The sequence below is a fragment of the Vulpes lagopus genome, chromosome 20, assembly GCF_018345385.1.
Source record: "Vulpes lagopus strain Blue_001 chromosome 20, ASM1834538v1, whole genome shotgun sequence".
In the NCBI taxonomy this organism is placed as follows: Eukaryota; Metazoa; Chordata; class Mammalia; order Carnivora; family Canidae; genus Vulpes; species Vulpes lagopus.
The window spans coordinates 27,315,941-27,333,263 of NC_054843.1; the positions used below are offsets into that span (position 1 = coordinate 27,315,941).

The following is a 17,323-nucleotide window of genomic DNA, read 5'->3' on the forward strand; positions in this document are numbered from 1 at the left end:
GAGGCACCCAGGATCAGAATTTGAAGTGCTCATTGGACCAAACATACTGGTAGTTATAAGATTTAATGTGACATTATGGATGATAATGGCCCTAAAGTTCAGAAGAGATGTACATCAGGAGCAGCAGGCGGGGGCGATGATTTCACCAGTGTAAAGGAAGTGTCTGGCACCCAGACACTACCCAAGTCATTTGTTTTGAGATTCCCCAAGAGAACATGATAAAAATAAAAATGAGCAATCAAAAAAGAGAAAATGGTATATTAGTTTTCGAGTTCTGCTGTAATAAAGTACCACAAATCAGGTGATTTAAAACAATAGAAATTTATTATCTCAGAGTTCTGAGGGCAAAAAGCCCAAAATCAAGGTGTCTAGAGGGCCATGCTTCCTCTGAAACTCTGGGTAGAATCCTTCCTTGCCTCTTCCTAGCTTCTGGTGGAAGCCATCAATTCTTGGGGTACCTTGGATTGTCCCTATCGTCACATGCTCTTCTTCTTTGTGTCTGTCTCCATGTCTCTTTTCTTTTTCTTATAAGGACTCCAGTCTTATCGGATTAAGGGTCCACCTGCTTCATATGATCTCCTTAATTTACATCTTAATCATGTCTGCAAAGATGATTTCCAGATAAGATCACATTCACAGATGCCTGGGGTTAAGACTTCAAACATATCTTTTTTTTGTGGGGGGGTACATAATTCAACCTACAAGTGACATGGAAAGTGCACTGCATTGAGGGCTGTGGTTGTGATACAGTTACTTTCAGGGATCAGGCATATACCTTTGTGAAATTAAGAGTGACTCTAAAATGCTATGATTGTCTGAGGCCCTCTTAATTCTAAAAATGCAGTTCATCTAGAGGCAAAAACTGAAGTAACTAATTGAAACCATGTGTTCAAATCAAAACTGCCATTTGAGGAACTGGAGATTACATAACTAATAACCTCAGCCCATACTGACCCTGTCTACGTCAGGAAGCAGTGCTTATGAAAGAATGCACTTTGTTTGAACAATTTCTTCAGTCGGGCAGAGGATAGATTTTCTTGTGTAACTGGCTTTTCCCACCCCTCCCTTAAAATGCACTTTGATAAATATATTTGAAAGAAACAATATGAAGTATAAGACAGTTTAGTTGACTAAGTGTAATCTTCCTATACAGCGGTTTGAGTTGTGAGTAGTGAAACAAAACTATTATGACAAATGCCCCCTTAGGTTAATAGTGAAACAAAGATGGCCGCTGAAGACCTTCCATTCACTGTCTACACCTTCCCTGTTCCCCCACCCCTGCCAACTTCCTTAATTCTCATTTCTGCTTATAGTGATAGATATTTTTGTGATTTTCTCTGTCATACAACTGATGCATGGGTCATATTTATAGTGTGATTGTGTCTTCAGTACATATCACACTGTAATGTAATCTTGCCTGTTGATATCCAGCCAACCATTCCCATAGCATATTCTTCATCTCTATATGTTTTATGATTTGATTGTATATGTGAATAAGGGGCACTGCTAGGAGTCCATATTGGGTTGGCCAAAAGTAGCCCAGATGTTGACAATTAACCTGTATCCCTGGATACAGGGATTTCCTGGATATAAAAGTTTGGTAGGATATTAAAAGGTAGTTCAAATGGGAAGAGAATTTTTTAGGGGAAGAGTATGAGAAGAGATTAGGGGGGCAGAATAACATAGCACATATTTGGATGAAACTGACTTATATCCTTAGTGATCTAGTCCCAGATGAGCCTGTAAGAGGCATGCTGGGCCCCAATTATGAAAGGGCTTTGCTTACAAGACTAAGAATGTTGGAAGTTATTTTGTAGGCAGCAAAGGAACCCATGAAAGTTTGGAGGAAGTAACATATGAGTGCTTTATGTATAACATATGAGTGTTTTGGGATCCCTGGGTGGCGCAGCGGTTTGGCGCCTGCCTTTGGCCCAGGGCGCGATCCTGGAGACCCGGGATCGAATCCCACATCAGGCTCCCGGTGCATGGAGCCTGCTTCTCCCTCTGCCTGTGTCTCTGCCTCTCTTTCTCTCTCTGTGACTATCATAAATAAATAAAAATTAAAAAAAAAAAATAATAAAAATAAAAATAAAAAAAAAAAAAACATATGAGTGTTTTAGGAAGCTATCCCTTTAACAACACACAAGGTAGGCTGTTGAGGGAGAATCTGCATTTGCAGAGACCATCTGTGAAGTCATAACAAAAATCAGAGCAATGGATGATTCCAAACTTCACCAGGCTAGTGATGTTGTGAGAGAGATGGAAGGTATAGATATAGATGGGAATATCCAGAAACAATTGGTCATTGGCATGAAAGTGGAACTTCTAGTCTCAGCAAATGGAGGAATTATGTGACCCCATGAATGTGTGAGAAGGTCTGTGTTCTATTTTGGATGTGTTGAGTTTGAGGTGACTTCAGGACAACCCAGTGAAGATGTTCCCTGGGAAGCATGAGGTCAGTATCTCTGCTCTGGTATGTTTATAAAGAAGGCTCCCAAGGGCACAGACTACAGCTCTGTGTCCTTTGCTGAATTCAGATGCCCTGCACTGTGTTTACTGAACACATAGTGGTTACTCAGGAAATCCAGGTTAAGATCTTTACATAGCACTTTTCATCAAACACCCAACAAAGTCATTTGCAGCCCTACCTATCTGTTCAGCCTTAGATGCAAAAAACTTGTAGTTGGAACATTTTTAGTGTAGTGACTTTTAAACAGGACACTCTTCTAAAATCAGCTTTTTACTGGGGTGTGAAAAGTGATGCAGGAATAGCCTGAAGTCACGTGTTCCATATTTCTAAGAAATGGAAGTAGATTTCAGAAGCCTGAACTCCCAGATGCCTACTTTCATCAGGCTACTTATTTTTTTTTCTTTGCTAGTTGATATATTAACATTATATATTACAGTAGTTTCAAGGATCCCATCTGAGAAGAATGACCAGAAAAAGTCTTTATTTACCCATAAAATGGTGATGGGAGGATGGGGGGGGAGAGAAGGATTGGTTAGATGCCAAAAGCAATCATGTGTTTTAGATATGCCCTTGGTTGGTATGCTCATAAAAATAATTTACAGGGGGAAAGTTGACATAGGGCCACTTTGTGTCCTTACAAGCTGTGCCTTCTGACTTCAGTTGAGAGAGACAAAAATATGAATAGGGCAGAGGTAAAGAAACAACATGATATGCTGACATGTGGCTATGTAGCGCCAAAATCAGTTATCTTGCCTCATTTGAGAAGGGAAGTTCATTTGCTTTTCCATTGCCTTAGGCAGGATGGAATTGGGGAAGGTATTCTGCACCAGAAGCCTGGACCTCTGGGTTCAAGTTTTGACTGTACCCGTAAAGAGAAGTTCTGCTTCTAACCTTGGGTAAATCACGTCACTCTCTGCATGGTGGCAGTTAAGCTATAATTTTCTCTCCTTCACACATCATCTTTTCTATTGATTCTTTACCTTCAACCTTTTTTAAGCCATCACTCATGAGATATATAAAATACCTATATATTTGTGAATGTTGTATATTTCCTACTGAGAGAAGCTCTTCTTGTGGCTACTAATGAAAATTACAAGTGCCTGGCTCATTTGTGTCAAGAGGATATGAATAAACCGAAGGTCACTTTCAGCATACTTTACCATGCCTCCCAGGCACTACTGATAAGAAAAAGACAAAAGGACAAAGACAAAATTAACTTTTAATTTCCTATCCAAGCTACAACTAACAGAAACAGAGAGGTGGGTAGACTTTCTTCTAACATACAAGGAAAAATTATACATTAAATCTCTTATCTGATTTAACTTACCAGAGATAGCCAAGCATGTAACTATTTAAATCTATACTTATAAATAGGTAAGGTCCCTAGCTCTGTGCTCTAATAAATTTTAGTGACACATTTTCATATCTAGAATCAGTCCAAAAATCTTTCGGCCCTAAATTAGATGAATAAATAAACAAATCAGATACATTAATTTTCTCTTTGGAGTAGTTTTCTTTCCAAGCAATCACTAAAGCTATTTACATGCTGATATAAGACATTACTTAACATAATGAGTAATTTTCTCATCCTCCAATATATTAGCCACCAAACCTGCTTCACTAATTTTTTAAAAATTCTATAGCACCAGGAATATTAGTAAAGAACTTGATTTTTTTTTTTTTGTATCTGATTTATTTGATGAAATTGGATCAGTAATTATGGCTGGTAAAGCATTAGCCATATAAGCCACTGAACATAGTATGTCGATGATATACATTAACTACAGGCAATGAATTAATTTTACAGAGTATCTCACCCATGCATGAGCTACGGAGCTTAAAGTGAAATGACTAGCACTTTCAAACAATAGATTTCAAAACAATTTTTGTGTAAGCTTTTCTTATGTTGACTTTTCTTCTTTGTGAAGCATATCTTAATTTCACCAATTTTATGGTTACAAGCGAGGCAGCCCTTTGACTTCAGAAAAGTCCAGTTTAGTAATAACTTTCAATATAAAAATGAATCATCACTTTGTTGCTTTACAAATTTATTCTTGATTTTGCAAAAGTATAAGTTATTCTATTGCATTTAAGTCTAATCTATTTTATATAATGATGATTACTCGGAAGCCTATTTATTACATAAAACATGCTTTACCCCTGTTATGACTTTTTCAATACTCAGGATTTCTATTTATTAGCCATGCACCATTGAAGAAAAATGTACAATGCCAGTTTTAGATTTGACAAGCTCTGAAACTGGCAAAGGAGTACCATTCCTCCAAAATGACAGTACCCGAAAGCTACATAATAATTCTATTTTATCCTAAGTCAATACAATTCAGGAATTCACATTGAAACAAAAACTCCAAGGGAAAATAATAACCTGGAACTCTATAGCACAGGTATTATACATAGCACCTACAATCTGAATATCCAGTTTCAATCCCCTAACCTCTCCTTTGCAGTGAGAACATTAGTGTTCTTTAGAAAGTCCTATGTTTAGTCTTAAACAGTTGAAATGGAGGTGATACTTAAATGGAGAACTATGGGAGGAATTAAAAGTGTTTTCACTTAAAGCCTAAACAGGCTATAGAGCTTTCTGAGGCATGGAATTAAAAAAGAATAACATTTAAAAATGTTATTAGTCATAGTCCATTGTAGAAAATAAGAGATAAGCAAAAAGAGTAAAATAAATGTCAACTCTAATTCCAAAATTACTAATACATACTTTCTATTATAAATTGAAATGTGTCCCCTCCCTTCAATTCAAATGTTGAAGTCCTAACCGCTGGTACCTGAGGACCTTCACCCATTTGAGTTAGTCTTTACAGAGATAATCAAGTTAAAGCGAGGGTATTAGAGTGGCCCTCATCCAACATGGTTGGTATCCTTATGAAAAGGGGAAATTTCAATACTGAGACCTACCATACAGAGAAGGAAGACAATGTGAGGAGACCTAGAGGGAAGACACCATCTACAAGCCTATGAGAGAGACCTGCAACAGATTCTTCCCTCCAATTCCTCATGAGGAACTGATTTTCTCATACCTTGATTTTGGATCTCTTGTCTCCAGAACTGTGAGACAATAAACTTCTGTCATTTAAGCCACCGGTCTGTGGCACTTTATATGGCAGCCCTAGCAAACTAATACACTCTTCATCTTTTTGCTAAGCACATATATAAAACATAGATTTATAGATATATACATATATATGTATATATGCATGTGTATAAATATTTTTGAAGTGATGTCATAATTTGCATAGTGTTTTGTAACTGTTTTTCATTTTACATATAGGAACATCTGTGTCTTAGGATATACTAGTAATAATGCTGCTGTTGCTCCTGATGATGAAAAAATTAATGTTGAATGAGTTTTTATTAGGTATCAGGCACTGTTTTAAGTACTTTATGTCTACTATTTTAATCCTTATGGTTTCCAAAAGAACATCTTTTTTAATGACTATATATAGTATTCCATTATATGGACATATCAAGATTGTTGAAGCATATCTTATTATTAAATATTTAGATTTATTCCATTTTGTGGTTTAAGTAAACATCTCTGCCATAAACATCTTTATATCATAGTCTAGATGCATACATATTACCTTCTGTGGTCTGTGGGCTTATAAAATTTAAGGTAGTTTAACAGAATGTATATGCTTATATAATACATATTTTATTTTAAAATATATGTAAACATAATATGTGCATGTATCTGTGTGTATGTGTGTAGAGGGAGAGAGACAGAGAGGAACAGAGAAATTATCTTCCAGGGTAGTCATATGAATTTCACAATTTTTATTCCCTCAGAAATAAATGGAAGTATCTATTTTCCTTTACCTTATTGTTTCTTAAAGCCCAGTCAATTTCTAGTCAAACAATGATATCTGACTATCTTTATTTTGGTTTTCTTGACTTATAAAAACTTGAACTTTGAAAGTCTGTGCTTTAGGATTTCCTATTTTATTTTTTGTGAATGTCTTGTTTGTTTACTTTTAATTTGAAGTCACAGTAACAGTCTTTCTGGATTATTTTTATGATTTTTCAATTTCCAAACGTCCTCTCTAGTTTAAGAATTAACATCAGCCATTCCTTGTTTGGTCATCTTTAACCCACAATGCTTCTTGTCCATTCTAGGATCATATTTCTGACAACTTCAGTTAAACAGAACACAAATACAAACCAAGTAATAAAATAGAAGGGTCTTTAAAATGAAGTCATGAAGGAAAAGTCATGAAGTTCATGCATATTGCTCCAAATGAGACCCTTATAACAGAGTTTGTTTATACAAATTTTAGCGACATAAAAGAATCAGAGAGAAAACTAATACATTCTTCATTGTTTTGCTAAGATGACTCTTTGATGCTGACTCACATTAAATAAAACGTTTTTACTTCCTGCCTGAAATTTTCTGTCTGCACCACCTCTTCTATACCCTCATTTCACCTTTCTTATTCCCTTGTCCAGAATTCAAAGTTACTACAGAGGTTTAAATATGAGTTTTTCTGTTCTACCTTCATTGATTTTCTACTTATATGCTAATATTACATTTTCCATAAATCTCGTAAATGGGTCTTGTTGAATGGTTTTTAATTATTTACTTATATATCTGTTTCTGACACCAGACTGAATATCTTTAGATCATTGTGCCTTTCAGCTTTGTAGCTTCAGTGCCTCATCCCAAAGGCTAGCATGGAATAACCACATAGCTGGTGATGTCACTCATGCTGAGGGTATATTTGGATTGAGGGTGGATCCAAGACCTCTTATGTCTAAGGTTAACTTGTATGAAATTTGTTGATGTGTAGAATTAGCTCTTTGGAAGTCCAAAATGTACTAGCTTATTCACAAAAGAATGATACATCCCAAAAGGGCTTAGTTATATATCCATCCAGTCATATGTGACAATTACAGATATCACCTATCTCCATATCTCCCCTGGTTTTAAGTTTTTGTTGTTGTTTCTTAATCTGTAAAACAAGAGTGTTGTGACATGATCTCCAACAGGGTTTTCAGCCCTAAAAGTCTTGATTCTTATTCTACTTGGGGAAGATTAGATGGGAAGTGTCTTCATTGCTATTTAGGGGACACGTTGAGCCCAGAGCTGTTTGTGTCACTGTCTCAGAGTCTCAGAGATAGCATCCTATTTACACACAACAGTGCCACCCTGCCTCTGATAGCTGATCTTATCAGACATGGTTACTTCCAGCTATCTCCAGGAACAGACAGCTGCTGTGTCCAAATTTGCCTGTTTCACTACTGGGAAGTATAGGAAGCAGTCACTCTCCTCTGGGGGCTCTTAGACCACTAGCTGAATGCTTAGGAGAATCTGAATCACAGGAACAGACAGCCACATGTAAGGGGTGATCCAGAACCATGCTGTTTCACATTTTCATTAAGTTTGCAAATTTGCTTGGTCTCCAGGTGGGGCCAGAATGGAGGGATATGGTCAAAGATAATTACAAACATATTTATGAAGAACAAATGAACCTAAAAAAATTGAGTATGGGGCACAAATTTAAAATCTGATAATAATAATAATAATAATAATAATAATAATAATAATAATTGTTTATAACCATGTAAGTCTATGAATATTGGGGATTTTTCTAATAAATATGTAGATACAGTATAGTGATGGTTCCTGATACCATAAGGAGCTGAAAAGCGGAGGACAAAATACCCAAAAATTTGGAGGAATTCCTGTGTCCTCCAGCTACTCTACATGCAGTGTTGGATAGATATTTTACAAGGTTTGGGTACTCTTCTTAGTACTAAAACATGGGCAGAAAATTACAAACTTAAACATGGGTAGAAGAAAGTGATAGTGCTAGTTGGAAATGGTGAAGACTTATTAATCACATTATCAAAATGACTTTCATGTACAAGGAAGCTCTGGTTCGCATTTTGATGTTCATGTTGACAGTTTTGAAGATGGAATCAAGACTTACCAAAGGTGAGTGATACCATGTTGTCCCCTTCACCCCAGATATAGAATCCCTGGGGCCAACAGGAGTCTAGAATCCATTTCTTCTCCAACTGAGACTTAATAATCAGCTTCTATTTTGTGTCTCCCTCCCTCCCTCCCAAGGATTTGTTCGCAAAGGCAATAACAAGACTTGAACCAAAATGATCTTGTTTCCAAAAGGATACCAACAGCTCCGAGAGGAAAAATTTTCCCGATTTAAGTTTATTTTTTTTTTTAAAGATTTTATTTCTTTATTCATGAGAGACACAGAAAGAGAGGCAGAGACATAGGCAGAGGGAGAAGCAGGCTCCACTCCATGCGTGGAGCCTGATATGGGACTTAATCCTGGGACTTTAGGATCGATCATGCCCTGAGCAAAAGCAAACACTCAACCACTGAGGTACCCAGGCATCCCTTCAACTGAAGTTTGATTAAGAGGTCTAGATATTAGCTTCCTGCAGTTGTTCTAAGGCACTGAAGAATTTCTTTACGTGGATTCTAAAAAGAGAATAATTTTAACTACACAGATTATTTTAAATGGCTCTTTGTGTTGGGCAAAGGGTTGTATCTGGCATGGCAGAGACTCTAAGGCCTCCCTCTGGGAAATCTCTGTAAAGATGTCATCCACTACTTACCTTCTTAAGAAGGAAAGATTTACCTTTGTTAAAATGCCCATATCATAAAAATTTACCACAAACATGAAACCCAAGTCTTTGGTAGTCTCTACAAAGAAAGAAATTTGAATATTATTGGATTTTCATAATAAAGTCTAGTAAGAAAAAGGATATTTGTGTATCTCCATTGAAAATAATTTCTTTGTTCATATTCTTGGGTAATATTTAATTTAACAAGGTCATAGAAATTCACCTTTGAAAGAGATCAAATCCTTAATTTTTAAGCACTTATAATAGTACATAAGCTAATGGAGTCTTATTTAGTTATAAATGATTGCGGGATATTTTGTAACACCAACCACGCCATCATTTTTAATATGTCTGCCAAGTACTATGAAGCATCTATCAAATATATTTCCAGCCTGAAGTTGTTGGGAAAATGTAGTTATTTTTAGAGATTCTTGAGAAATTTATTTTTCTCAGATACTAGTTTTCTAACATTTTGGGAAAACCTTAACTAAACCACTTGATACGGGGAATTTAACTAAAATGGAAGAGATGCCACAGTGCTATGCTACTTTTTCTGTTTTTAAAAATCCCTCTATCTCAATGCTGTTCACACTAGGGCAGGATACATCTCTTGAACAAATTTTATCAGCTGAAATGCAAAGGTATTTTTTTCCCTTAAATATTGACATTGACCTTTTCTGTCTAATCCTCAAAAGGATCCCATCATATGGGTAATAATATTTGCCCCATTTTTACAGCTGGGGAAACTGATGTACTGGGTGTTAAGTAACCTACTCAAGGTCATTCAGGTGATTAGTGAAAGGCCAGGAACATTCCAAACCAGACAACTGGCTTCAGAATCTAAATGCATAACCACTATATCATTCAGCCTCCTCTATACAATTGGCAAAAGTTACAAGCATTCAGGTGTTTAAGGCCTAACTTCATAGAAAATAGGTTGCTACTTTGCTAAAGTTGGAAATCCATATTGCTATAGTTGCTAAAGTTGAAAATCCAGGTGCCATATTTTAGGTGACTTAAAAACATTTAAATGATATTTCAACTGGGAAAAGTAAAAACTTGAACTGTATTTGAAATAAAGATGTAAGGTGAGCACAGCTTGAAATATTAAAGGATAATCATTGGCTCCAATTAGGATTTTTTTTAAGTATTCCAGCTTACAGAAAAGCTGAGATATTAATATATGAAATATACTAATAATAAAGGCATAGAACCTTCATCAAGATCTCATGGCTAATATTTTGGTACATTTGACATATATATGATACACACATATATGATTTATGGTATATGATATATTTACCATATATTTACCATATATGATATGGTACACACACATATATGATTTATACATGAGTCACATTTTATTTACACATAATTACATATTATATAGATATAATCTACAAAATACATATTTTTTTCTCAAGTTTCTGTAATATCATGACAGATAACTACAAATATCTAAGTATACATCACTGGAAAATAAGAACAGTTTTCCAATTTCACACAATTTGCAGTAATAGTGATATTATCACATTTAAGAAAATTATAATTAATACCATTTAATAGTTAAGTTGCATTCAAATTTCCCACAGTTACACAAGACAAATATTTTATAGCTGTTTTGTTCAAGCCGAGGTCAAAAAAAGGCCCACTCATTGCATTTGCTAGTTATGAGTGTTAAGTCTCTTTTTCTAATTTACTTGTGAAATTGCTTCATTAGGGTGCCTGAGTGGCTCAGTCAGCTAAGCATCTGCCTTCAGCTCAGATCATAGTTGCAGAGTCCTGGGATAGAGTCCTTGGGCTCCCTGCTCAGCAAGGAGTCTGCTTCTCCCTCTACCCTTACCCCCTGCTCACACGCATGTGTGAGCTTTCTCTTTTTCTCTATCACCTCTCTCAAATAAATATGTAAAATCTTAAAAAAAAAAAAAAGAAATTGCTTCATTGGATTTCTATAAAGTCTTCTTTAAATAGTCCTTAAAAATAAATGAGTGAATTAAAAAAAGAATTCAACAGCAAAGAATGGCATTTGGAATTGATATCTTTTTTACAGAAATTAAAACAAAAGATAGCCATCTGTCTTACCATTATCTTTTAGATATCCTTTCCAAGTTGTCTAGAACAATGACTTTTGCCCATCTTTTACCACGGTCATCTTTTCCAGCCTATGTCTAAGATGGAAACTAATGAAAAAAATTAAAACCTGAGAAATCCAGAGCTCAGAGATAAAAAATGTTGGAAATCAACCCGCATAACCACTTCACTTAACACATTAGAAAACCAGGTTCCAAAGAGGTGAAATAAATTGCCCTCAGCCACAATTACATATTAGCAGAAAATGGAACTAGAGCAGAAGTTCAGACCACTTTCCAGTAATACCACAGTATAAGATCATATTACCTGGCCCCTGTCCTTCGAAAAGATTGCAGAACAAATGACTTTTCAGATCCTATGCTTTGGCACAAAAGTCAATAAAGCTATTCCTGACATTCCAATCTACATCTGTGACAGCACATTTTATCACATGAGTCTGTAGGCTGAGCTCAGAAGACCCAGTTCAGACCTGTGGACATGAGGTCAAAGATTTGTATTGAGTCTTTGTGTACTTGCATGCCTGATAAAGCTACATACAGGACTATGGCTCTCGATAGAACCTTGGAAACTCAGCCACCAACAAATAGGCTAAAGGAGACCCAATACTACATCCCTCCCTTCTTAAACCCAGATTTTCTTCTGTCATTGAGGAAATATTTCTTCTCTTTCCATGTTTTCTGTGGTGGTCCCACACTGACAATCAGGAGTTGCCTCCACCCAAAGGAAAATTATAATGACACTTGGCTAATCATGGAACCTCATTTCTTCATTTACCATGATTTACAGGGTGCATATGTGACTCAAGCCAGGCCAACTCAATATGTAAGAATTGGGAGTGAAACTGTTCTCTGTCTTTTGGGTCATATCTTGCAATGGTTTGGACTTGATAACTTTTCCTGCTACATCGTGAGAACTTTAGGTCAATACTTATAAAACAACAACACCTCAGGCAGATATGAAATATAGAAAAAAAGAACCTTGACAACACCACTTGGGCCTAGTTGGCATTCTCACCTACACTAATAAATTCATTTTTCCTTTGCTGGATGTTGGATTTCTGTCATTTGCATCCCAAAGGGTCCTTATGAGTACAAAGTTCTGCTTTACAGAGAATTGTGAAGCCCTGAGGTTTTAAGACATCTAAAGATAGTGGTTTGTACCTTGCTACACTATTTATAATTTTGAAAGCAGAAGCCACATATGTACAGGGGTGCTCTACCCAGCAGTGACCAATCAGAAATAAGATTCACATTTTTTCCTTTTCTTTAGAGAATGAAGTGCCAAAGCCTTCATGATTTAAGCCAGGATGAAAAAGCACCTTGCAGTCACAGAGATCAGCCTGATTTAGATATGGTACCTTGAAATTACTTGGGAACCTCCATTAAAAGGATATATCGCCTTGGTTAAATCACTGAGGGTTTCTCCCCTGAGAAATGTGGGCATAGGATAAATCTGAAAGGTGTAAAGAAAGAAGTCAAGATCAGTTACTCCTCCTTGTATAGGTCTGAAGAGGAAAAGGGTTTGTGGTGAGGGGAGGGGAAGGATCAGGAGTTAGTTCACATCAGAATTGATCTGCCCCACTCTCTTGGAACTAACTTGCATTTAGAAACTGGAATTTCTGGAGCTCTAAATTGCCCTTGGGCAACCTTAGAACTGAAGAAGCAGAATAGCTGTAGCACCCACAGTTCCAAATCTGTAGGGTGGCCTTCAACAGTGAGAAGTAGCAGCAGCAGCAGCAGCAGCAGCAGCAGCAGCAGCAGAGTAATGATCCCTTCCACTTCTCTCTCTACTTACCAGTAGCTGGAATTGCTGATCTTTGAACTAGTAGGGAGTTGGTGGGTAGAGAAAAGGCAGAGAAACCTTAAGAAAAAAGAGGGCCTCCAGTTAAGAAGGCATATGGGTCCTACAGCAATTAATTGAAAATGAAGAAAGAGTGACCAAGTGACTGCCTTTGTATTTGGATTTGTGGAGCAGTTCATATTGGTTAGAGACATCACTAGCTACACCAATATAAAGAGTTATATCTATGAGAGATAGATGGATAGATAGAGAGATAGATAGATGATAGATAGATAGATAGATAGATAGATAGATAGATAGATAGATAGAACATTTAATCTTATTTGCTAAAGACAGATTTTTGGGTATTCAAATTTTAAACCATATTTTCTGATATTTGATCTACCAACTGTGAGGTGTATGGCCTAAGAGTGTATGGCCTTCAGGAACCTGACTGGTTTATTTGGTTAAGGGTCTGCCTTTGGCTTGGGTTATGATCCCAGGGTCCTGGGATCAAGCCCCTTGTGAGGCTCCCTGCTCAGTAGGGAGTCTGCTTATCCCTCTTTCTCTCCCTCTGCCCCTCCCCCTGCTCTCTTGCTCACTCACTCTCTTTCTCAAAATAAAATAAATAAAATCTTAAAAAAAAAAAAAAAAGAGTGTATAGATTCAATTAAGGCCAACACTGGGCTCTCTTTACTAGGTTCTGGGCAGAAATTCTGTAAAAAATTTGGTGCAAGTTTTTGTATACACACAGTTACAATCCCAAGGGAAGCAATTATAGTTTATAAACCAGAAGAGGGAAATAACAAGTTATTTGTTCTTACCCATAGGCAGTGGATACCCGCAAGTCTCTCTACATAGAGGAGCCACCATAGTACTGCTGCATCCCCCTCTCACTGGGTAAATTTTATTTAGAAACCAAGTTGTGAACTCCTCTTGACTATTGCTTTACATATTCCTCCTCTTTTACCTAAATCACTGTTCCATAGCCTGTGCCCTTTTTAATTTTTTAGGTACCTTTCACAATCTGTACCAAATTTCTGTTATCTAGTTTTATCCCTTTGTTATTCTATCTACTAGAAATGTTTATCAGGCTGCCCCAATGAGCTTAATCTTTCTTCAGCCATTACTGTCAGACTCCCTAACAGAGATTTCTCCTGTCACTCGCTGGGATCTTGCTTCACCCTCTAGTTTGAATGTTCTGGAAACAAGATTAGTTTTGGTTTCAACATATGCAATTAATCATGCACATTTATGACCTGCAATCTCCAAGAAGGATGTATCCAATGAGAGGGTTCATGGACTAGCAGGCAACATGCCAGTTCAGGCTGGAGGATACTTGATACTTCAGTATTTCTAGCTCTAAAACATATTGCCTGAATCTGTGTATAAAGAGACACTGAAATGCTCTGCCTTTGGGAGAAGGTGGGAAGCAAAAGAAAGCTTTTTAGAGCTCTTTCCCCTTTCCCACAGCCTACATCCCCCGACTATCGTCAATCTTTTTCATCTTGTTCCTCAGAATTGTTCCTTTCCTCATTGACTATCTATTACAACCTGAAAGTTGGCTCAGCCTAGAAACAATATTGGGCACAGAAATCTTAATAGGGTGGATGGTCATGAGTAGAAAGGTGGTTGCAAAACATATCATGTGGGTGGGTTGGGGATAGGAGCTGAAATCTGGGAGAGATTTCATTACTCTTGTAACAGAAACACACAAAGAGGGAGAGGCAGAAACCAAAATCATTAGTCATTATAAATTCAGATTCTAACTTGGTCTAACAGTTGTCTCCAAAGTCACCGTATCAGAAGATTTGATCTCATAATTTTATTATTATTTGTTTTTACAAATTATAAAAGCAATGCCTATTCCTTGTAACAATATCACATAATATAGATGTCTAAAAAATGTAAAGCCTCCCAAACTTAATTCTCTGGAAGGAAAAATTCATTACAACTTGGAAATTATTATTATTTTTTTTTTGCCTAGAAAATTTTCTCTTTATATACATGCATTTTTTTCAATATATAATACACACATATAAAGATTTTTTGGGGAAAGAGCTGTTATATTCTTTTGCATAAATAGGATAAAAATAAACATATGCTTCAATATATTCTTTATTTTTATTCTGGTATGGACATCATAATTGTTCATTTTTTAGGTATATAGATTAAAAGTTTAATGGGTAACTCACTACAAATTATTATTTACAATGGAGTCAATGTTTAATTAATTTATCCAACAAATAGGGAATAAAAAGCATGTCTCTTCTATTGGGCTTAAATTCTATTAGGGAAATAAAGCCAAACCAAATAAATATGTAAACAAAAAAAAAATCAGGTAGCAATAACTGCTATTCAAATAATGAAAATACACTGTAATGATAGAGTTACTTATTAGTATCATCCACCAAAAAAAAAATACGAATTTTATTATTTTATTATTTTATTATTATTTTTTAAAGTATGAATTTTATGTCATAGTTTCTATACAATTAATTTCTCAGGGTTCAAAAATATCTTCCAAATGCTAATAATAGGGGATATAAACTCTCGCAGGCTTTGAGCAATGATATCCTCTAGTGCTAGCTCTTTGTAAGTCAATAACTATGGGTCTGATTGACCTTGGCAGTATTACGGGGTCATATTTTTACATTGCTGAACTGTTCTTGAACAATTTCTACAATGTCCTAGGTACAAATAGCTTTTCTTCAACACCAGGCATGCGTGTCCTATCTTCCCACCAATTTTCCCCCAACCCATGCTTTCATTACTTTTCAAAAACAAAACAAAACAAAACAAAACAAAACACACATGTACACAACAAAAACTATTACAGAGTATGTATTGAAGACTCATCTCCATTTACTTTTTCTTTCAGCCTGTCCTCTGTTCATGCCATGTTATAGTTGAAATATTGTACTCATGAACTTCTGGTTTATTCTTAAAATGGATTTTATTTGTAAGTTTATCTTGTTTTTTGTGGCTCCAATATCACATAGAATAACCTCTTTTCATTTTCATCCTAGGAAGAACAAGAACTAGGGGATGTGATTCTATCAGCAATTCACCTAGGAAAAATTCTAATCTTTTTTCTGACCTGTTCTACAGAGAAATTGCAATGTCATCACAAAAGAGAATGAAATTGCAGTCAATTTTTAACCATCAAAATATTTCCAAGAAAATACCATTTTTGAATAAAGAGTAAAACCCATTCCTTTGAAAACGATGCTCTTATCTCCATGCTTCAACCCAGCATTGTGTAGAGGGAAAGTACTGAACTAGAAACCAAGAGTCAGGCAGGGTACAGCAATGTCCCAAATGGCATATTCAGGCAAAGTAATTGAGGAGAGCTTAAAGATGGAGTAATTTACAAAACTGTACACAGGGTACAATGAAACCAACAAAAAACAGTGAAATGCAGAGATAGTATTGCCATCTCTAAGGCTGAAAAGGCAAAAGAAAGTGAGCTATATATGTAGATGTAGAAGAAGGTGTGGGGCTCTGATGGAAGCTGCAGACATCATCATCACCAGCACCACCATTATTCCCATTGGGGTAATAAATACCTCCACCTCACTTTTCCCCAACAGGTGTCTCTTGACGGCAACTCCCTTTGGCAGAACCCAACTAGAAGGCAGAGGACAGGAGATCTTGTGGTCACAGTTCATGCAGGTCAGTGTCCCATGGCAGAGAGCAGTGTGGTTAAGGATGGGGAGGAGCTTCCAGACAAAAAGAATAACCTAGTGCATCAGATCCTGCCACAGGTGAAATCTTAGGGTATTGGGCCTTTTTTGCTCTCTCTGAACTAGATAGCAGTTAGGGATCATTCCAAGAGCCAAAACTCTATGAATATGTCTCATTTTAAAAGGAAGAAGTTGAGATCCCTGGGTGGCGCAGCGGTTTGGCGCTTGCCTTTGGCCCAGGGCGCGATCCTGGAGACCCGGGATGAGTCCCACATCGGGCTCCCGGTGCATGGAGCCTGCTTCTCCCTCTGCCTGTGTCTCTGCCTCTCTCTCTCTCTGTGTGTGACCATCATAAATTAAAAAAATAATAATAATAAGAGGAAGAAGTTAATGGCTGAAAGGAATCATTGAAAATTAGACCAAAAGAAACTTAAAAAAAAAAAAAACTCAACATCCTTCATTCATATCTTATCTTGAGGGTGATTTTTCCCCACCTTAAAAAAAAAAGTTTAGTGGATAATAAATGTTTTGTGTAAAGTATGACGGTGCTACATGGAGTAAACAAAGTGTGCCATTTTGGAAAAAATATTTGACTTTTATGTGGTATTTCTTGAAACATCAATATAACTGAAATATTTATAGTGTCTGTCATTTCCACATTTCTCTAGATTGA

The 17,323-nt window shown here is 36.4% G+C and overlaps 1 long non-coding RNA gene across 1 annotated transcript; it reads left to right on the forward strand.

Moving 5' to 3' along the window:
* Positions 1-3,245: 3,245 nt before the first annotated feature.
* Positions 3,246-16,253, forward strand: LOC121479573. Its single transcript, XR_005984752.1, has 3 exons — positions 3,246-3,366; positions 13,795-13,864; positions 15,994-16,253. It is a non-coding gene; the product is annotated as an uncharacterized LOC121479573 (long non-coding RNA).
* The last annotated feature ends 1,070 nt before the right edge of the window (positions 16,254-17,323 follow it).